The sequence below is a fragment of the Triturus cristatus genome, chromosome 9 (assembly GCF_964204655.1).
Source record: "Triturus cristatus chromosome 9, aTriCri1.1, whole genome shotgun sequence".
NCBI lineage: Eukaryota > Metazoa > Chordata > Amphibia > Caudata > Salamandridae > Triturus > Triturus cristatus.
The window spans coordinates 578,129,514-578,151,630 of NC_140592.1; positions in this window are offsets into that span (position 1 = coordinate 578,129,514).

Genomic DNA, 22,117 nt, shown 5'->3' on the forward strand with positions numbered 1-22,117 from the left:
CTAAACGTGTATGTAACTTGTGTGGGTAAGAATAGAAGTAATATTCCTGCATATTAATATGTAGGGATCTCCACACATCCAATAAATTCCAGCCTCGTGCCCATCTTATCAAGGTAACAGCCTGCGAACGAGCTGTAGTATTAGATAAGGGAGGTTGGGATTGGTCAAGGTATACATCAAATACCACACTTAAATCCCCACCCAATAACCATGGGTAGTGTGACCAGTCTGAGAGTGCACGAGAGACCCGTGTTAAAAATGCTTCCTGATCTGTATTCGGAGCATAAAGGGAACCCAACACCACATGTCTATCATCTAATGCTCCAAGAAGAAGGACAAACTGACCCTGGTCAACAATTTTTCCCTCGCTAAGGGTGAAGGGAATCCCCGCCCAAATCCATATTGCAGTCCCTCTAGAGAAGGCAGAAAAAACAGTCGCATAAAATTGACCCCTCCAACGTTTTTGTAATTTCGTAGTTTCAGAGGGTAACAGGTGAGTCTCCTGGAAATATACTATTTGGGCTTTACGGCGGTGTAACCGTGCAGCTATTCTGTGCCGTTTAGTGATAGTTCCCATACCCCGGACATTCCAAGAGATGAAAGTATAAGATTTGGCAGTAGGCGTCAACAGGAGTTAATGATAAACCTTCCCGGTCCCCACCACCCATCACCACCCCCCACATACCAGCCCCCAAATCCCAGACCATGCGGCAAAATTATAAATAATTCAACAACGTCCCAATACTGGGTCCAACGACCAAACTTTGTTCGACCAAACTGTGAAAACAAAATTAACATACTTCACATTCAACAGTTGCTAACGCCTGCAGGGGAAGGTCGCTAATACTATTGTTATCCAGACAATAGCAGTGAGCAATATATGAGAATGCCCAAATGCTGGCCGGGCTAGGGAGCTTACTAACCCATCCCTACCTGTCGTGCAAATATACTAAGAACACTTTATATAGCAAGGAGAATAAGCAGGCATGACTGTAACAACTGACGCGCATTTAGAGGACCTTACCGGAGACCTTGCCACACTGCTCTTGCTGCCGCCGTGAGGGGAACGGCTACTGTGGGGGAGAATCGAGCTCTACTACTGCCCAGATAACGCCGTGAGGGAAACGGCCAAAGAACTATAATACCCAGAAGCCTTGTTGCTGGGTGCCCGGCTGTGACGATATCAGCCCGCGCCCAGCACATTTAAAAGATCCACAGGCTCAACGCAGCGCGGGACGCGCATTTAGAGGACCTTACCGGAGACCTTGCCACACTGCTCTTGCTGCCGCCGTGAGGGGAACGGCTACTCTGGGGGAGAATCGAGCTCTACTACTGCCCAGATAACGCCGTGAGGGAAACGGCCAAAGAACTATAATACCCAGAAGCCTTGTTGCTGGGCGCCCGGCTGTGACGATATCAGCCCGCGCCCAGCACATTTAAAAGATCCACAGGCTTAACGCAGCGCGGGACGCGCATTTAGAGGACTTTACCGGAGACCTTGCCACACTGCTCTTGCTGCCGCCGTGAGGGGAACGGCTACTGTGGGGGAGAATCGAGCTCTACTACTGCCCAGATAACGCCGTGAGGGAAACAGCCAAAGAACTATAATACCCAGAAGCCTTGTTGCTGGGCGCCCGGCTGTGACGATATCAGCCCTCGCCCAGCACATTTAAAAGATCCACAGGCTCAACGCAGCGCGGGACGCGCATTTAGAGGACCTTACCGGAGACCTTGCCACACTGCTCTTGCTGCCGCCGTGAGGGGAACGGCTACTGTGGGGGAGAATCGAGCTCTACTTCTGCCCAGATAACGCCGTGAGGGAAACGGCCAAAGAACTATAATACACAGAAGCCTTGTTGCTGGGCGCCCGGCTGTGACGATATCAGCCCGCGCCCAGCACATTTAAAAGATCCACAGGCTCAACGCAGCGTGGGACGCGAGCGGGCGGCGCCCGGGCGAAGCCCGGGCCAAGGGCGGGCCCGTCCTTGCCCGTCGCTGACCGGAGGAGGCCGGGCTGGGCCAGGTACCTTGGCTGTTTTACGCTGTGCCATCCATTTGAAGGTACTGAGATACATAATTGCCTGAATAGCTCCATGATCCACAGTGACTGATGGCTATGTAAAGGAGGTGTTCTCCCGGAATTAGGACTTGTTGATTCACACCTGGTCTTTCATAGAAACAGTGTTCTGGTGTGGTTGATTACAGCCTTTGTTGTATTAGAGGTATTTATAAACAAAGGGTCCTGCACTGAAGTACACTGACTCTTAGGTACTGGGTAAGGGATAGTAAACTGGGCGCACTATGGGGAAGAGAAAAACTTCTTCCATTGCTTCCTCCATAGTAAATAAAAAAAAATCGACTAAAGAAGGGGGAGCCCCATGCTTATCACTACTGACATATTTAACAGGTGTGGTGGGCGCCATAGAAAAACAAATATTGACGGTAGAGGAAGCAATGAAACCTGATAAAACTATTCCTGATAAAGGCATGGGACTGAATACATCGGTTACCGATAAAGGCGCAACAGACCCCCTGGTGGACCCTTTAGCGGATAAGTTCAGTGGGCCAGGTAGTAGCAACTGCTGTGCGGTGAATATATCAGACCATATTAGTGATAGTGATCCAGAGAGTGACCCCCAACCACCCCAGAAGCGCCCCAGAAATCCAGACCCTATCTGTAGTGAGAGTAAGGAACTAGGATCAAAGAACAAGACAAGTGTGGGCGTAACACAAAGAAAGTTACCCAAAAAAGTTAAGGCCTCTGCCACGAACAAACAAACTGGGGGGGAGTTAGCATTTAAGATCTATGGTGATCTGATGCAGAGTGAAGTTCTGGATTTAAAAAATAAGTTCAATGCCCTAGAGAGTTTTTTAAGGGACTCTGTAACTGACCTAATAAATAGGGTGGGGGAAATGGAAAAAGTCTTGACAAAATTGGCTAATCGGGAGCTCCCTGAACTTAAGGATACTATGAAAACAAGAAATATGATTACTAATCCTGTTACCCAGTCAAATATTACAACCAGGCATGAACATAGGCCAATAAGTGCTGATGCAATTAGGACGAATCATAATCCATCTGGCCAAAGTAGACCTAGTTATGTTTCTAAGGATGGCCCCACGACCGGTGGTATAAGGGGTTTTGTGACGGAAGAAGTTTCTGAAAATTTAAATATGTATATAGACCTTCCCCCAGCCTCAACACCATATACAATTTTTTTAGCCAACGTCCCTAGACTGCAACAGGGTATGAGTGAAACTTGGGAGAGCCTAAGAAATAAATCAATATCTTGGCTGGGGAGCAGAACCGGGTTAACAAGAGTTCAAAATGGCAAGAAGGGTGAGGTGGATAGGTAGGGAGACTAAAGATCTGGCAGGTGACTGCGTTATACTAAATTTTAAAACCCCCCAGTTAATTGATTTAATCCTAAATAGGGCTGGAAGTAATCAGATATCACTACATCACATCAATATTGTACCTTTAGGTTTTTTCTACAAACCCAGCTACCATGGCCATATTGGACAAGGTTCGAATGCTCCTTTGGTGGCACAGAATTTTTTAAGGGGCGTAAGTACACATAATCGTTTTCAGGCATTAGCAAATCTGGAAGAAGTGGACTGACTGAGGGAAATTGGTTTTAATACAACTAGGCTTATCCCTAGTCAAAGCAAGGAGGAATTAGGTGTGGGCATACCAGCCCCGGATCCCACTATTGGGTCTATCAAATCTACGAAACAGAGAGATGAGAATATTATAGAGGGAACGGACAGACTGGCTTTATACGAACACGCGAGTCAGGGGGGGACATTGGACTCTGCCCTGATACATAATCTGTATGATACTCCACCTTCAGCAGCCTGTGCAAAAATATCAACTTCTACGTTACTGCTGGCTAAAAATATTTTAGCACCACACTTATCACAGGAGGTTAATCAGCCCGTTTCCAAACCAGGGGAGTATCCAGATGTTTGTACAAATGATCCACATAATCACAGCTGTAACTTCCTGTTTTAGAATGTAGCAGGTCTAAAATCAAAAATAAGGAATGTAGATTGGAACAAATTTGTACATAGCTTTGATTTTATATGTCTACAGGAAACTTGGTCAGTGGAGCCGATACATATGAATGGCTATAAAACTGTACATATGCCAGCAATAACTTCTAAGCATGGCAGAGCCAAAGGTGGCTTATGTATCTATGTTTCTAACTAGCTGAATTCTGGTAATATCTACACGGTAGCGGAGGATTCATACTATATCATTATAATGTCTTTTTTCTTTTTTTAATTGGACAACTGTCTTAACTAGAATGTAAATATATGATTTTTAAGAAGTGTTGAACTGTAATTTTGAGATGTAATGTTTTGCACTACTTTGATCCAACTCTGCACATTTAAGCACTAGCACTTTCCCCCCCAAAGACAAATGTATTGCTCCCGGGACAAATCTTATACGCTATACTGCACTTTGTGACAACATGGGACATTATGACTACCCTGTTTTATCTTTTTATGTACTCTTAAAAAGTTTTTTAACGAATTCACATGAATTATTGATGTATTTGCATATGTGTAAATATTCTGTGAGTGTATTCTTTTATGGTGAGATTTTTCACACCGAATAAAGATTATTTGAATTTGAATTTGACTGTAACAACTGCATGTCCACCTGTACAAGTAACTTGTAGCATACACTGAGCACAGTCTGGAGCAATGTAACAGATAATACAGAAACAGTTCATGCCAAAGGATCATTGCTAAGTTGCAAGACCACTGAGGGGAACAGTGCCACGCTGCCGTCAGACTCCGAGTCCAAATTAGCATTAACAGGCAGGCTGGTGCTAATGGATGGGCAAGAAGTACGTAAGGTAGAGGTAGAATGAAGGGCCCTCTGTCTGCCCTCCATCACCTGTTGTCGAGGCAGAGGACCAGAACCCGAACTCTGGGTAAGAAGCCCACGTTTACGCCTCCGGGGGGAGCGCTGTGACTTAGGCTGCGAGGTGTCCATTCGCCTGGTAGGTTGGACATCGGTAGAGGTCCTGTCCAGCCAGTCCCAAGCATGGTCCGGAGTATCAAAAAATAACGAGCACTGATTATATATGATTTTCAGTTTTGCTGGGCACAGTAAAGCAAGGCCCACTGCCTGGACCCGTGCCTTCACTTCCATAAAGGAAAACATTTTACGCTGTACTGCCAGAATATAATCAGGAAATATGGAGACCTTCACGTTATCAATCCGTAGTGGGCCATTATCCCTTGCCGCCTGTAACAAGTGATCTCGGTCTCTATAATTCAAAATCCTGGCCAATATTGGGCGTGGGTTGGTATCAGGTATTGGCCTACTGGTAGGAACACGATGGGCACGTTCCACTGTGAAGTGTGCAGATAGCCCCACAGGGGCCACAACAGTTTTCAGCCAGTTTTCTATGTACTCTGTTGGGTTAGAGCCCTCCGTTCCTTCCGGTAATCCAACAATTCTGAGATTATTGCGTCAACCCGTCCTTCCGCATCATCGGCCCGGGCCTGGAGGGAATCAATCTGTTGGCGCATTTGACAGAGTTGTTCTTCATGGGCTTTCACTTGCAGTACCATGGCTTCTACAGTTTGCTCAATCCTCAGGTTGACCCCTGTTCTCTTTACCTCCGTTCTCTCAAATAGACCAATCTCCCCAGGATTACAACTTAAAAATTTAACTATCTGATGGTCTATTATATGAAAATATGAACAAACAAATCTTGTACTAATCACTAGTATCCGCACCTGTTCTCAAAAAACTTTATTTAACACAGGGCGTTTACACTTGTTTCTGAACAGGCTATATTTGTTAATGTTTCGTCAATTTGTCCAGTCTTGTATGTTCATGTCTCTAAGTGCACTTAATGTTGTCCTTTGAATGTTTAATGTGTCCACTAAATATTTTGCAAAGTGATATACATTATATGTGAGTTGTGACATTTTTTGATGTCTTTGTATATATTGGATGTTTTTGTATATACCTTTCAAGTCTCTATTTGTTGTGAAATAATTTTTGTTTAAAGAAGGTCCAACAAAAAATAGAAAAAAACTTTAGGAATAAAAATCCAAAATAAAAAGAAATGTTCATAAGAAACCAGACTAAAAGATTGGTCTTTCCGAATTGAGGATTGTTACTCAATTAGCAGAAACTATTGAATTGAAGTGCAGTACTGGCATTTTTTTTGTTGACTTTTGTATTGGCGCAGCCTTACTGCGTTGGAGCCAGAACCCCTATTGTTGCCACTTCTACAGTTTGCTCAGCAGATTTAACTTTATTGGCCAATTTCTTATGATCGGCTTTTAATTAGTTGAGATCCGCCGATATCACGCCCAATTGCGCTTCTAGTCCAGAACAGGAATCACGGATTTCCCGCAAAATCATGTCCAGTTTATCCTCAGAAGCATTAGTATCGACACCTCCTTCTGTGCAATGCGACCGGCTAGATGAGTGTCCTGAAGCAAGAGAGAGCAAACCTGCCCTCCCTGACCTAGTGGGCGCTTTGGCCTTCCCTTTGCCCATGGTAAGTGAGGAGGCGCAGCGGTGCAAGAAATACGTGGCAATGTGTGCAGCTATCATGCAAACACCGAGGGAACAAGTACCCACAGTCGAAGGACACAGTGACAAGAACTGGACACAGGCCAGGTAAGTAGGCGACTGCAGAGCGTAAGGGGCGTGGAGGGATAGTAGATTCCGCAGGGTCAGAGAAATTACACTTTTGAACACGAGTGACCCCTGCACCATCCACTATCAAACCACTGGTCTAGCCACGACAACCAACAACAGGGATTGAGAAGTGTTGCAAAGTATGCACTATGCAGGATCACAGAGCTGGGCCATAGCCATAACCAGTAGAAATGGACCACAGAGCTGACAGCGTGTCACTGAACCTCACCGCTCCACAGCTGCCAGGAGCACATCAGGCCACCAGCCCCAGTCAAGATAGCAGTCTCGTATGTAGCACCATGGGTGGGTAAAAGGAGAAAAGCGGCTCTGATGAGGGACGCTCTTCCCTCAGCCTCCAACGAATCGCCCAAGTGCACACGGGCACTGCAGAGGACCTGGTACCGATGTGCGGTACGACATGGTCTTCTCGGGAGTGATGAAATGTCACGCACTGCAGTGGCACCGGCGCCATCGGCCCCGCCGTGAATTTCTACAATAAGGATGGAAAGGGCTATACAGGCGAACCTGGACAGTCCCCAGCTCGGCAGGACCCCACCAAAGTAAAGCACAGCTGTGGAGTGGGTAGGCCCCCGGTCCGGGGATCAAAGTAGTCCCAACAGCCAGCCTCCTGATCACCAAACCTGGCCTCAGCAGTAGGGCAGCCCGAGGACTCCGAGGCTCCGCCCCCAGACCAGGCCACGGGGAACAGAAGGAACGTCAACAATTCCCTCAGCACCGCTAGCTACCACTGGGTTGCACAGGTGCACACGGGCACAACAGGGGACCGACCACCAATGCGTAGCGCGATACGGTCCTCCCAGGTGAGAAGGGGTCCCCTCGTGATTGGTGTACTGCTGCGCACCACAACCGCACCGGTAATCTCACCGTGAGACTCGGCAGCAATGATGGGGAGGGACACCCAGGAAATCCCGGACAATCGCGACAGCCAGCCTCCGGATCACGCAGCCCGGCCACTTCTGCAGGTCAGCTCGAGGTTGCCGAGGCTCCGCCCCTGACCAGGCCATGAGTCGCACCAGCAATCGCCCCCGTCAGTGTGCCGGCTCATACGTCGACTCCGAGGGTCCATCCATGGAAGTCGCTCAACAGTAAAGAGCGTCCCGCAGTGCAGACAGCTTAAGTTTCAGGTAAGGAATGTCGTATAAGATACGGATAAGGTGCCCCGGCCCGGAGCTGGTCGCTCAAGCGACCACCATCTTGGGCTGCCAACCACGCCCCCTCGTCTGCAGGGTACCATGACATCTAAGATAGGAATAAAGAAACAGCCAATGCCCTCTGGTTTATCATCTAACAGAGCAACTGGGGACATCCCATCATTAGAATAAGGGCATCTGAGAATGCACTAAGGGAAGGTAAGGACCATGGGGGCAGGCAAGAAGAGAGGGGTGGAGTAGCGTAACTCGGAGGATAGCAGCGGTTGTCTGATAGGGGTGATGGATGGCGAGTTATCGTCCACGGACATTCACTAGGCTGCAGGGCACATCATGACCATGGGGGTAAGCAAAGGTCCAGGATGTGCCGGGGGGGGAGATGGAGGTGGAGGTGTTTTTCCACCCGGATGGGTTAAATCAGGGCTGCAGCCTACATAGCGAGCAAGGGCCCCACATCACCTAAAATGTAGGCTACTGGTCATTACGTTTATATGTAATCTGTTCCCAGCCAGCTACACAGTGGCATTTGAGACGCTATTCATTGTTAGAAGGTAAGGTAGGTTGTTGCCAATGGCAAAGGATACAGAGTTTACCCATGGCCAGAGAAGCAACTAACCTTCTATGCTAATGAGACGTCAGGTAGGGAAGGTCCCGGGTGTCTTGGAGGAGGGCAAGCTAGGGTGAAGGAAGAATCAGCACTAGATTACACCTCCTGAGTAGGGGTGGTCGATAAACTCCGCTCTGCCGGCAGAGTTTGCAGAGTTTTGCCCTGGCAAACCTCCAGCAACTGCTGCATGGCAGAGTTTTTTCGCATGTGCGGCTCGCCAACGTTGTCGGCAAGCTAGAGTGAGAATTTGGGTCCCCAGTGTGATTGTCAGGTGCTAAAACACCGCCCAGCAGGATTTCTCAACACAGGCGGTCACGGCAGGTCATGACCATTTGTGTTGAGAAAGCGCCGCACGAGAAGAAAATATCTTATGCTTCAGAAAGAAGCAGCGCCCTCTGGTGTAATGTGAGGAGATGTTCATGCTGATTTTACAGTGGGTAATGAACTCCCGGCATTAAAGATCAATATGAGCAGCAAAACGTGCCGAATTCCGCCCGCTTGTGGAATCTAATGGAGTTTTTATGTAACTCCGCGGAATTCTACGGAGTGAAATTCCATGGAGTGAATCTACCACAAGTTCTACCAACCCCTACTCCTGAGTAGGTCCCCCACCTGAGCCCAAAAGGTGTAGGGCTCTGGGAAAGACCATAAAATGTGGTACTGGTCACAACGATCCAGATTACATCTCCAGAAAAGATTGTGGGGCAGGATATTTCCAGGGGGGGCAATACCAGTCATTCAAGATCTTAAAATACAGGAATTTCAAGTGGGATTTGTGAAGGACACTGTTGTGATCAAGGAGTACAGATACCCGACTGTCCGTCTCATAAGATTTTCTTAAGTGCGGTTGCCAGTTCAGTCTAGTAGCAGTGAGGGTCTGGAGAGAATGGACAATTTTGATGAGAATCCCGTAGAATCCCAATACCACTCCCATATATTCGCCAGGGTCCGGAGGAATCAAAGGAAAGGGTAAAGGGGAAATTCCACAGGAGTGGGCCACAGATGTCACCCATGCATTCAGACAACTGGCAATAGTGCCATTGGTCAATGGCCCGGAGCACAAATTCAGTGCAGAGGTTTGTGAGTGATTTAAATCTCCCGCCAAAGAGGTGATCGATCTGCCGTAAATCACAGTCATGCCAGGTCGTCTAGTAAAATGGCCGCCTATCAATGCGTAGGGCTGTATTGTGCCATAAAGGGGCCTCATGATCTAAAAAGGGTGAAATCCCCCAAATTTCTGTGCATCTCTCCATGCAGCTGCCATTGTGGTCAATATCGGGTCTGAGGCTGCAGTCCGATCAGCTTTGGAGAGGTAAGGAGGTAACATCTGGCAATAAGAGAGGAGGAATTGGCGCTCTAGGCGGGTCCAAAATGGCATCTCACTGCCTAGATGCAGATGTAGAACGAGCTGTGAGAGGAGGAAGACCAGTCTATAAGAGTCCATGTGAGGTAGTCTCAGGCTACCCACACTTGTATCTGCCCACAGATGATTCATGCGTGTCCTGGGTTTATGCCCACTCCATATGTAGGATCTACTGTCCACCTCATTACTCGCCAAGTGCATGTTGGGGATCCAGGTGGGGTAGCATACCAAAGAGGTAGTTGAAGCAGGGTTCTATAGTCATTTTCACAGTTTGGACTTTCGCCCACAGCGAAAAGTCAAGGTGCGACCAATTCAAGAAAACTCTCTTTGGGCGGTCAAGGAGGAGAAGAAGATTACACTCCACCAACCTAGAATGTCTCCTGTTGACATAGACTCCTTGGTATCGTAGTCACTCCGGAACCCTGGTCATGTGGTATCCTTGTATAAAGATGCTAGTTGTAGAACTAGTCATGGAAAGAGCCTCATGTTTAGACCAATTGACCATGTAGCCCAAAAGGGCGGAAAAGTCCACAATGCTGAACATCACTGTGTGGCTGTGGAGGACTGCAACTGGGACAGAAAAAGCAAGATGTCATCTGCATAAAATGGCGCCTTACCCTCACCCACTGCTGTGGAAACTCTCTCCACTTTCAGCGCCGCAGGGAGGGCTGCTGCCAAGGGTTCGATAACAAGAAGGAAGAGCAATGAGGACTGTGGGCAACCTTGGCAGGTACCCTTCCTGATTGGGAAGTGTTCCGAAAGGAAGCCTCCATAGGACACTTCAGCCATTGGTAAGTCGTAAAGAAGGTGAACCTTACCAGTAGTCATACTCAGTCCCATTTTGGACATGACCCGGAAGAGGTATGGCCACTCCACTGAATCAAACCGCTTTTCTGTGTCTAGTGAAAGCACTAGAATCTCTGATGGGTTGGCCCTTGCCAACAGGAGATGAGCCAGGGTCTTGAGGTGGTTGGGCGTAGCTACAGCCCAGCACAAAACCTACTTGGATAAGCTGTGAGATCAACTTCCCCAAGCGGTGCACCAAGATCTTGGCCATGACCTTAAGATTAACATTAGGGAGAGCGATCAGGCGCTAACTGGCATAATCCAGAGGGTCCTTATTTTCTTTGGAGATGAGGGTGATAACCACTTTATTAGAGATTGCTCCCAGGGAGTTATTTTCCCCCTGCCTCACAGAAGGTCGGGTTCAGGTGAGGAATTACCAAGTCATTCCACGTTTATAATTTTCACACAGGAACACATCCTCGCCCAGTGATTTACAGGTAGGCAGCACAGACAGGGCCTTGGACACTTCTCCAAGAACTCCCCTGACACCAAATCACGTCCTTTCCCATGGAGGGTGGGCAAGGGTCCCAGAAAAGGTTTGATCTGTTCGCAGAAGTCTGAGGAGTAAAAGAAGGAGTAGAAGGTAGCTCATCTCTCAACTATGTCCCAGGGGTGGACCAGAAGGTGTCCCAAGGAGCCACAGATTGTGGAGATAGCCAGATGAGATTCCCTCTGCCTCAGCTAGCTGGCCAAAAGCCTACCAGCCTTCTCACCCTGATCATAGTGACACCAGCAAAGTGTAACCAAGTCTGGCGCACACGAGTACTTAAAGTCATAGGGGCCCCAAAAGATAGGACAGGTCACTTTCAGATGCTGACCTGCTTCTGCAACACATAGTGTGGGTCACACTGTCTGAAATGGATGTAGTGGATATCGTGATACAAGGGACTGCTGGAGGCATACTTCATGTTCATAGCTGTAAGGATCACTGCGGGTGCACTTCTTGATCGCGGCAGAAACGGTCATCAAGGGCACACTTCTCAGTCACAGCAGCATGATTAGCTGCAGCTGTACTTCATGGCATAGCATAGGCCGCAGTCTCACTTCTTGGTACAGTGGCAAGGCCACTTCAGTTACACTTCTTAGCACAGTGGCGAGTCAGCTACCGATTTGTGATTCCGGCATGGAACAGCAATACCAGACAGACTGGCACCTACAACTCCTGGGGCTCACAGATTTCTGTTCTCTGTGCCCCTTCTCCAGGCACATCCCAACAGCACATGGGTCCTGCTACTTCTGGCTCTCCATGGACAGTTACACCTTCTGTAGTGTTGTAAGCTTCCCTCCCTCTCTCAGCAGGCAGGCTGGATTCTAGGAACTTCAGATTAGATAAACAGCTTCTTCCAGCAAGACAAGACATCAGTCACCATGCCCTCACCTCTGCCATGCTACCTGCTAGGCAGACACCAGTTCTGGTTGCACAGCAACTCTCTAAGTACTCTGATGGCACTCTTTTCTTTGGTCAAAGAGAACTTGGAAGTGGTACGACAAGTGTGACAATGGTGTGGATTTATTGTCTGCACTTTCAGAACCGGTTTGAGGTGGTTCTTCTTTCTAGTGTCCTTTCAAAACTGTTATCCAGGTACAGCCTTTGTCTAGAGTGAAGCTCCTCACAACAGGGCAGTCTCTAGTCTGCAGTGCCCATAGTGAGTTTTCTGCACCTAGCTATCATCAGCCACACTAAAAAGTGATTTGGGGAAAGACAAAAGACTAGACTCTGGGATGTTGGCACTATAATCTAAAGAAGGGGTTCTTTACATGAGTGGGCGAGGAGGCTTCCACTTGAGTGACAAGATACACAGTGACACAAATCCGGTTACAACTATTGATTCACAAAACACGGTATACTGCCACCACCGCTCATCATGCTAAATCCCATGACATGGATAGCAGTCCACTGTCAGCAAAATGAGGGAATGCCTGGTTCCCCCTCCAGGTCACAAAACAGGTCCAGGACCTCACTCATGTTAAGGAACAAACCTAGGCCTCAGCACACACATGAGGTTAGTATGAGGCTAGATCCAAAATTAAAAACTAGGGCACCAGATATTCGCAGTTGGGCACTCAGGCCAAGAGAATGGTCGTACACCATGTAGGAGATATTTCTGTCTCAGCAAGTTCAAAAGTATTATTCCCTTGGTAGAGTTTGGTTTTTAGGTAAGGTGTAATATTTTCTGAATTCTTCAGCCCTTTTGTATAACAGAGGATATATACATATGCATTGATCTCACAGCTTTTGAAACCTGACTGGAATGGGCTAAATGAGAGATTTACATGGTTTATTGCAAGAAGCATGTACACATAGGTGTGTTTTCTACAGAGAGCAATATTATGTATGCGCTGCAATCAAGGGAAGAGGGCTGGGTATTACTACTTCCTCTTGACCTCAGCATGGCATGTGTGGCCTGTAATCAGTCTGTACTGCTATCTGAAGAGCCAGGCATTGCCGTTAATAAGTTAAGAGCAAATGCAGTGGTGGAGGTAAATGGGAAAAGGAAACTAAATTGGCCAGGCTGGGTTTATGTGACCTCAAACTAAGTCTACTAATGGCTCCATACATTTGTAACATAATCATAATATAACAAAAGCAGTGTCAATGATTTAGTAAAGTGTACCGGTGGCGGAAACATGGGCCGACTTGTGAGGCCTTGTGGTCCTTCCCTGTTCTGTATACAAAGTAATTGTAGTTTCCGAACAAAGATGGACGTGAAGACTAAAGAGCATCTATGTGGTCAGACTAAGCAGACAAATGGGTGGGACTTATTTTCCTTATAATACACAATTTTCTGTTTATCTACCTGTATACATAAAGTAATTACATTACAAACTCAAAGACAGGGGTGGATAATATGCATAATCTATGAGACAGCAGCAGACATGCAGATTTTATGTGCCAACGTTTTTTTAGTTAATTTGTTTTTATTTCATACAAATGAGCAACAGCGTTTACTTTACCAATTTATAATATCATCACCTTTAATAATCTTTATTGGCCTACAGAAAAAAGCCACAAAAGCAAAGTATATAAGTATACACTAAAATCAGCATTGGAACAACCATTTAAAAACAATTAACACTCTTGGGAACAATGTCCCTTCAGTCACTGTTGCACATGAGTGTGCAAGCTAACTGCACCATGAAAACGCTATTTACTAGTGACCTAGGGTGAACATCAAGCCTACAGTTCATTAATAGTAAAAGCCTAAAAACGATATCACTTCAGCGTCTATGCAATATATTCAAACTGTTAACCATCACGGATCTCCTAAAATCATAAATTTATAAGTTCATAAAGCATACCATAAATACGATTGAGACCTTTTAAAATGGTATCACTTAATCACCTATTGCACATTAGTATCCTGCCCCCAAGATTTGAATGAGTTGTAGTATGTCCTAAGCAATCAGGTCTATTCGGTATATTATTTGTTTTTGAGTGGAGGGCGACCTGATTGTAGTATTCCCTCTTTTGCTCCCTAATGTGGATGAGTAGAGAATGCAAACCAAGCTATTTAATAGTGTTGCACTGCAGCGGAGCCCAGTCTGACCAGTCTCCTGAGATGACGGCCGAGGGACTGACTCCAGAACACTCTGTAAAACATAATTTGCATTTTCAACCCCCAACAGAACTCGCCCAGACTGGAATTTTCCAGTTTGGGCACTGATGAACAAAGAAGGCACTAAAGATGAGCTACCACCTGCAGAACGGGTACATGTTATCACATTCTCAAGGCCGTCTTGTTCTAGCTCAACGCACTCTAGTGTGGGAGCAGGGCTTTGAGAGGGGAAAGACATGCGAAGGCAGAATAAGCTATTCATTAGTACATTTGGATTCCACCTTGAATACGATAAGAAGCAGTAACTCACAGCAGCTTTTCACTGATGCAGACACAAATGTGTACTTTCAATCATGCAACAAAATGGTGGCTGGTAATAAAATGGCGCCATGAATGCTAACTTATTACAGAACGAAGTATAAGCAATATGATAGTAATATTTCAATTCTAACAGACCCTCCTTTTATCATTCATGCTAAATGTTATTGTTGTCATCAGGTAAGGGTCTTTACAATTCTAAAGAACGGAAAACAAATATTCAAGCATAAGCAACATTAGACTTTTGACGAAAGCTATATGCGATATGTGTATAAAAACCCATCAATATAGATATATGTGTATATCAACACACACAGGAGTAATTTTCATGAAATAGCATACAAAATGGACATTGTATCGTTGGTAGCCTGTATATTCATCAGGGGTGTTATTCGAGATGCATAGAGACATCAGCACTGAATATTATCTGTATGTTCAATATTAGGAATAAAAACTGCAAAGGATGTGGTAGAAACAAAGATACCTTTGTCTATTTGCATCATTTTGTGAATATCGTTCTGCAACATAATTGCAGTAGTGTCACAGACTGTCCTCTGCAGTTTAGGGGCAAGGAGTGTTGCACGGTAAGAACACGAGGGAAGACACTGCACCAAAATGCAACAGGCAACCAGAATCACAACAAGATAGATTACTTTTTCAAGAATCCAACCCATTCTACCAAAAAAGGACCAACCGCAATTTCCGCTCTCCATCCCCTTGACGTTTTCTAAAATGTCCAAAATGTGTTGTGTGATATTCTTTTCCATATTTGTGATGCCGACTACATACTGATCGCCTACTATTGCGCACACACCACCACTCTTAGCTAGGATAAAATCGACTGCATATCTTGCTTGCTCAGAGTATATGCACATACTTTCTAACCGGGTGGGTATGTCACGCAAAGCTGCCACTGTAGAGTTAGACAGTATCTGCAATTTGCATACAAAATATTCCCTAGCCCTTTCACCCCTGGCCATAGAGGTACCACCAAACGTAACAATGGAGGAAAGTATATAACCAAAGGTGATACCATTACTATAACTGTTGACCTCCAGATCCGTAACACTGTCACAAAATTCCTTTGTTAACGTTCTTTTAACCCATCTTACATTTTGTTTACTATACTTACAAGGCACCCCAAGAGGTAGCACCATTCCCAAAGCAACGTTCTCTGTACCATTATAGACATTGGAGTACGTACCATTTGACAGGAAGTAAAAGCCTGGGCATGCATAAAGTGGACCTTGGTAATCTACTGAAGCATATCTAGTATTCATCCCCATGGTACTAGGATCATCTTTCTTCACTAAAGACAATGTATTCTTGAACAATATCAGTCCAGAACAATTTATGTACAAGAAAGCGGCAGGACTATTTACTACCGGACAGCATGCGGGATAGTAGCCCGCTTCTCGAGTGATTGTCAAATCTTGATAGTGCCAACCTGTTAAAGTAATGTTCTGTTCCTCCATATACAGATTGTCGCAATACATATTAGTGTTACAACCTGGATAGTCCCTCCCTCGCGGCTTTCCATAGTACAAGCAGGGACTGGGATATCCCATCCCAAACTCACCCTTTACATCTACAAATTGGGGTGGGCGAACATATGTATAATTTACCAGTGACAATGGGTAAGCAGTCCACAAACTTGTGACAGAGTCAGTAGGATAACAAGCTGTACTTTCACCCAAAAAATTATTGTGTGTATATAGAAATACATTGCTTGGTATTGCTCTCTTGGCACGATCTGGTGAAACAACCTGGGATATAACACATGATGGGGTATTACAACAACACTCCAAAACCCAGAACAACCCCCCAATCAACAAGAATAACTATACAGAAACAGCACAGAGCACTTTCTTCTTAGCAGACCAACCAAACCCAGTCTGCCCCGGATGCCGGTGCAGCAAAAGGCTGTTCTTCTTCTATTATGGGACGACCAAATGGGTACATATTTACTATTATATTCTTTTTTTTAAATGGGACTACCAGAGGAAAAGTCATTAAATGGAGCCAATGGTGGGAAAACAAAAAAAGAAAAAACGCTAAGTCCAGTGTCCTTCAAAGCCTCACTCGTAGGCTTCTATTGTCCATCCCTCGGTGGTGCTATTGAGCACTTTGCGGTGGAGCTGCGCAGTCACAGCCCTTACTGAAGAAGTTCACGTCACTCAGGATAGGGCACCTTCCCTCCTGGGAAGCAGTGGCGTAACGATAATTGAGGGGCCCCCCCTGCAAGGTACATGGAGGGGCCCCCTCCGGACTCTATCAGGAGCTCCCCGGCCGAAGTGCAGTGCTGAGGGGGCCCCCTGGAACTTGGGGGCCCCCCCGCACTGCAGGGGCTGTGGGGGCCTGTGTTACGCCCCTGCAGGGAAGACACCCTCAATTTATCCTGTTCAGTGTCTCGGACAATGCACCAATCTCCCTGTCCCTAATCTAACACTAGCATCACTGACAGGGTACCTACATCCTATACTTCATCCATGCAGTCCATCCCTACTAATCTGATTTTTCCTGGTGGTCACTCCGTCGGGGGGGGGGGTGCAAATTGTACCTAGCCACTCCGGGCACTGTGTCGTCATAAAAAAGGATCTTAAATTCAGAGGGGCCAATGGACTGAGACTCAACCTCATGTGGGCCATATGGAGAAGGATCCTGGGCAGCCCGCACTTCGGGGGGGGGGGGGGCGCCCCATTCAAAGCAGCATCATTCTCCTCCTCCGTTTGTGCCCATGCCAGTCTGGTGTCAGAAAAAGGGATAAAACATGGCACCTTCTCTGTCTCATGATTCCCCACACCCTCCAAGACCCACTGGTCATAAGGAAGGGGAAACGGGACCTTTCGGCAGTGAGATGAGTGTATCCAGTGCTTCCGGCCGTCCACCTTCACTGCTGTCCAGATGGGGAGAAGGACCTACAGAGGCCCCTTCCAGTGAGGCTCCAAACACCCTTCCTCTGGTAGTTACGTATTAACACAAAATCCCCAAGCCAAATGTCGTGGCCGGGACCCTCAGGTATTGGCGGCAGAGCCTTGTGAATCTATTGGTGAATAGAACGCAGATTTTTAGTCTACAAGCAGAGGGTATTCTATTTCACTAAAATGACAGGGTCGTGGAACGCACCAAATATTTGCTGGGCAGGCAAAGACCACCTCATATGGCGACAATCCTGTTCTAGAGAGGGCTGTTACCCTTGTGGACACCAGAGCTAGGGGCAACAAATCTGGCCATTGCAATCCTGTGCTTTCTTTGATCTTTGCCAACTTCAGCTTAAGAGTGCCATTATATTTTTCAACTAAGCCTGCCAACTGGGGGTGGTCTGCTGCGTGAAATTTCTATATAATGTGTAAACCATCACACACCAGCCGGATGACTTTTGAGTTGAAGTGACTTCCGTTGTCACTCCAAATCAAACGGGGCATACCAAAACACGGGAAGTACTCTTTTAAGAGTGCCTTCGCCGTCGCCGTGTCAGTGTTCTCTTTCGTAGGGTAAGCTTCAACCCATTTACTGAATGAACACACAACTACTAACATATATTTTAGATTGTTGACTCATTACATTTCAATGCAATCCATCTGCATAACCTCAAAAGGGAAGGCTGGTGGTGCAAAGTTACCAGAGGGTGTAGGGGTGCCTTTTCCAGGATTATACATCATGCAGACCATACAGTACTTCACCAGGTGAGCAGCTACCTTAGGGATATTATCATTCTGCCATCCAGGATCCAACAACCTACATATTCCCTTTGCACTAATGTGAGCTGGCCCATGCGCCATATTGACTACAGGGAGTACATACGCATCTGGTAACATCCATCTCTGCTTCTCTGATAGGTCAGTCCAGCATCCTTCCTCGTCTAAACGCCCTGTCCTCTCCTGCCATACTGCTAACTCCTCAATTGTTGCCTCAATCTCTTTAACATTCTCCAACAAATCTCCAACCATCACAAACTCAGGTACCCATCTAGCTTTCTCAATAAAAATCTCATCAAAAATGTTAGCTTCTTTAGCTGGATTCAGCCTTTTGTTTATAGGCAATTGCCCAAAAATATTATCTTTGTTAGACATCACATAATCTATTTTCCCTAACAAATAGAAAACACTACTCAACACACTACATGAAATTCCATACGTAGCTGGTAAATGGTGATAAGTAACACCCTCTGAAACGGATGCAGGTAACTGCATACATACGTAGCAATCCCTTACTTCCATTGTCTTCACATATTCATATAGCAATTTTGAAAAAACATTACTAGAAAAATCCTTAATTGACCTATCTTTATGCATGAAAGTATTACTAATTCTAGTTGGGACTACTTTTTGTGAATTCTTCTCTACATTAGTCTCATTCTCAGTATGTATCTCAAATGTACCTATTGTAACTCTAAATGTAACTAATAAAGCTAAAACACCCCATAGTAGCATTATTAATCCAGTACAGCAACAGCACATTCTACACCATCTTTTCAAAAAGGCACATCTACTTTGATTATTTTCCATGTTAGCCATTTTACTACTTTGACCGTGTCTTTTGACTTAGCCTCTACTACTCCACTACTGCTATTTTTTATTTCTGGATTACTTCAGACAGCTAAATTTCAGACTTTCTCCTTTTCACTTTTCACCAAGTGATTTCTTCAGTTCACTCAATTTGGATATTCATCACTTTTCACTTCTTCTTCAGCAATATCAAATTGTATCAGATCATCAACAACATCCTGTGCATCCGACTCTTCTCCAATGTCAGTCAGGATAACTTTTAAGATTCCAACAGAATTTTCCTTTTCCTCAACCACTTTTCTCAAGATCCCCTCCGGATTGTCTCGATTCACTGTTTCTTCTTCTTCTCCTTCAGACAGTGCCACATAAGACCATTCCGGTGATCTGTACTTTTGGTTGGGTCTTCTAATTCTCTTTATCTCCTCGGGTTCTTTTGATTTCTTTTGCTCCTTTTTCTTCACTTCATTTTGACTCGACACCTCATTCACTTGTTCAGCTTTCGATGTATTTGCTCTTATCAGTCTGTATCTCAGCTTCTTTACTCTGTTGTTAGGCCAAAGATCTCCTCTTACAACCTTTTTTGGTCTTGTTTCTTTATTATTTCTTTCTCCAATCCAAGTTCTCTTTCTCATAACTCGACCTTCTGATTTTTCATTCTCACTTTCATCCGATTCTGTTTCAAATGCCTCTTGTTCTTCAGCAGTTTTCTTTTGCTCCACACTCTTTATCACCACTGTTTGAGACTTCCCTATTTCTTTCCCTCCTCGGGTCTCCGACACGCAATCTTCTTGCTGTCTACTTGTCCCTTCACCTAGCTTATCAGGAATATTCCCTACACCTCCTCGGGGGTCTTCCGCAATCTGTCCCTCTCTATCTTCTTCTGACCCTACTTCTTCAAGTGTAATCTCAAGTGGATTTTCAACCTCCTCATCTGATTCAGGAGTAGTCTCTGTGGAACTGCTCTTTTCTCTTCTTTCTTTTCCACTGCTTGTTGGAACTTCAGGCTCTCTCACAGAATCTGATCTCCCTTTTGAAACTCTCAATGTTTCTCTTGAAGCTTCTCCTGGAAAGAAAGAATCACCTGACTCTCTTTCTCCTTCAGCTCTTCCAGAATTTTGATTTCTCCTTACTGGTTCTGTTTCTTCATCATCACTGGAATCTGACTCTTCAAAATACTCTTTACCAGTCCCATCTTTTGGGTTTGGGACTCTCAGAGTATGACTTGCATGTACCCAGTTTTTCACACCAGCACACTTCACTGCAGTTGTCGTAGTCAGAATGACTTGTCTTGGCCTTCCCCACCTTGGAACCAAGCAATTTCTTCTTCTGTGCACTTTAATCCTCACCCAGTCCCCTGGACTCAGATCATGAGCTTGCTTCTTCTCAAGTGTAGTAGCGTCTTCTCCAACCTGGTGAAACACAGAATGAACTGCGTCAGCCAGGCCTTTACAGTAATCCAAAATCATGTCATCAGTTATTGTCATCAACTTATTGACAGGTACAAATGCATGACGCATTGCACGTCCCATCAAAATCTCATGTGGACTCAAACCAGTAGTTCTATCTGGAGTAAATCTAATAGTCATTAGTACTAGAGGCAAGACATCAGGCCATTTCATTCCAGTGGCTAAACACATCTTACCAATCCTGTTCTTGATTGTGCCATTTATCTGCTCCACAACACCAGAAGCCTCTGGTCTGTAAGCACAATGTAGCTTCTGCTGTATGCCCAATGCTTCACAAATCAAACTCATGAGCTCATTATAGAAGTGTCCACCTCTATCAGACTCAATCGTTACTGGAAATCCGTACCTAGGAATCAACTCTCTTAACAGTAACTTTGCCACTGTTATTCCATCATTTCTCCTAGTCGGATAGGCCTCCACCCATCTTGAGAACAAACAGACTACCACTAGAACATACCTCAATCTGTTCACTTGTGGCATTTCAATGAAATCAATCTGCATTCTGGTAAAAGGACCACCTTCTCTGCCTATTGTTCCTAGACTCACCACTGTCTTTTTCCCAGTGTTAAATTGCTGGCAAATCAAACATCTTTGACAAATGCTTTCTGCAATCGTCCTGAACTTTGCATTGTACCAAGTCTGTTTAAAAGACCTGATCATCGCATCCCTTCCCAAATGTCCCTGGCCATGTGTTCTGCTTGGGTTTTCGGATCAGATAGAACCCGCTCAGCAGAGCCTCTCTAACCCAAACCAGAACGTTACCCCCTCCCTAGGGCCTATTTACACCTAAATAACCACATATATGTACCACCTAAGGACAGGGAATTCCTACTATATATACCAAGACCTACAAGTCACAGCCTCGCGGTCCCAAACGGACCCAGGACTTCCTGCCCAGACGGCAGCCACAGCCTCGCGGTCCCAAACGGACCCAGGACTTCCTGCCCAGACGGCAGTCACAGCCTCGCGGTCCCAAACGGACCCAGGACTTCCTGCCCAGACGGCAGCCACAGCCTCGCGGTCCCAAACGGACCCAGGACTTCCTGCCCAGACGGCAGCCACAGCCTCGCGGTCCCAAACGGACCCAGGACTTCCTGCCCAGACGGCAGCCACAGCCTCGCGGTCCCAAACGGACCCAGGACTTCCTGCCCAGACGGCAGCCACAGCCTCGCGGTCCCAAACGGACCCAGGACTTCCTGCCCAGACGGCAGCCACAGCCTCGCGGTCCCAAACGGACCCAGGACTTCCTGCCCAGACGGCAGCCTTAGCACGAGTTCATCCTATAATTACCACGACATACAACAAGGGAATCAGTGTTACTATATATCAGATCACACAAAGACAGCTAGTTGAGCACAACTTGTTCCCCAGTTCGAGGGGCTCCTTTCTCCCTTATTCAGTTACCACCTACCTGATCAGGATTAACATCTGTTCATTTCAAGTCACAGCTGACTATAAGAATAGGTTACCCTCTTACACAAGAACACGTAGCACATATTGCTTTACTACAAACTGAATACTTTATTTAGTTATTACATGCACACTCACGGAACATAATACATATCACATAACCTGCAAAGAAAAGTGAAAGATTAAGTTGTACA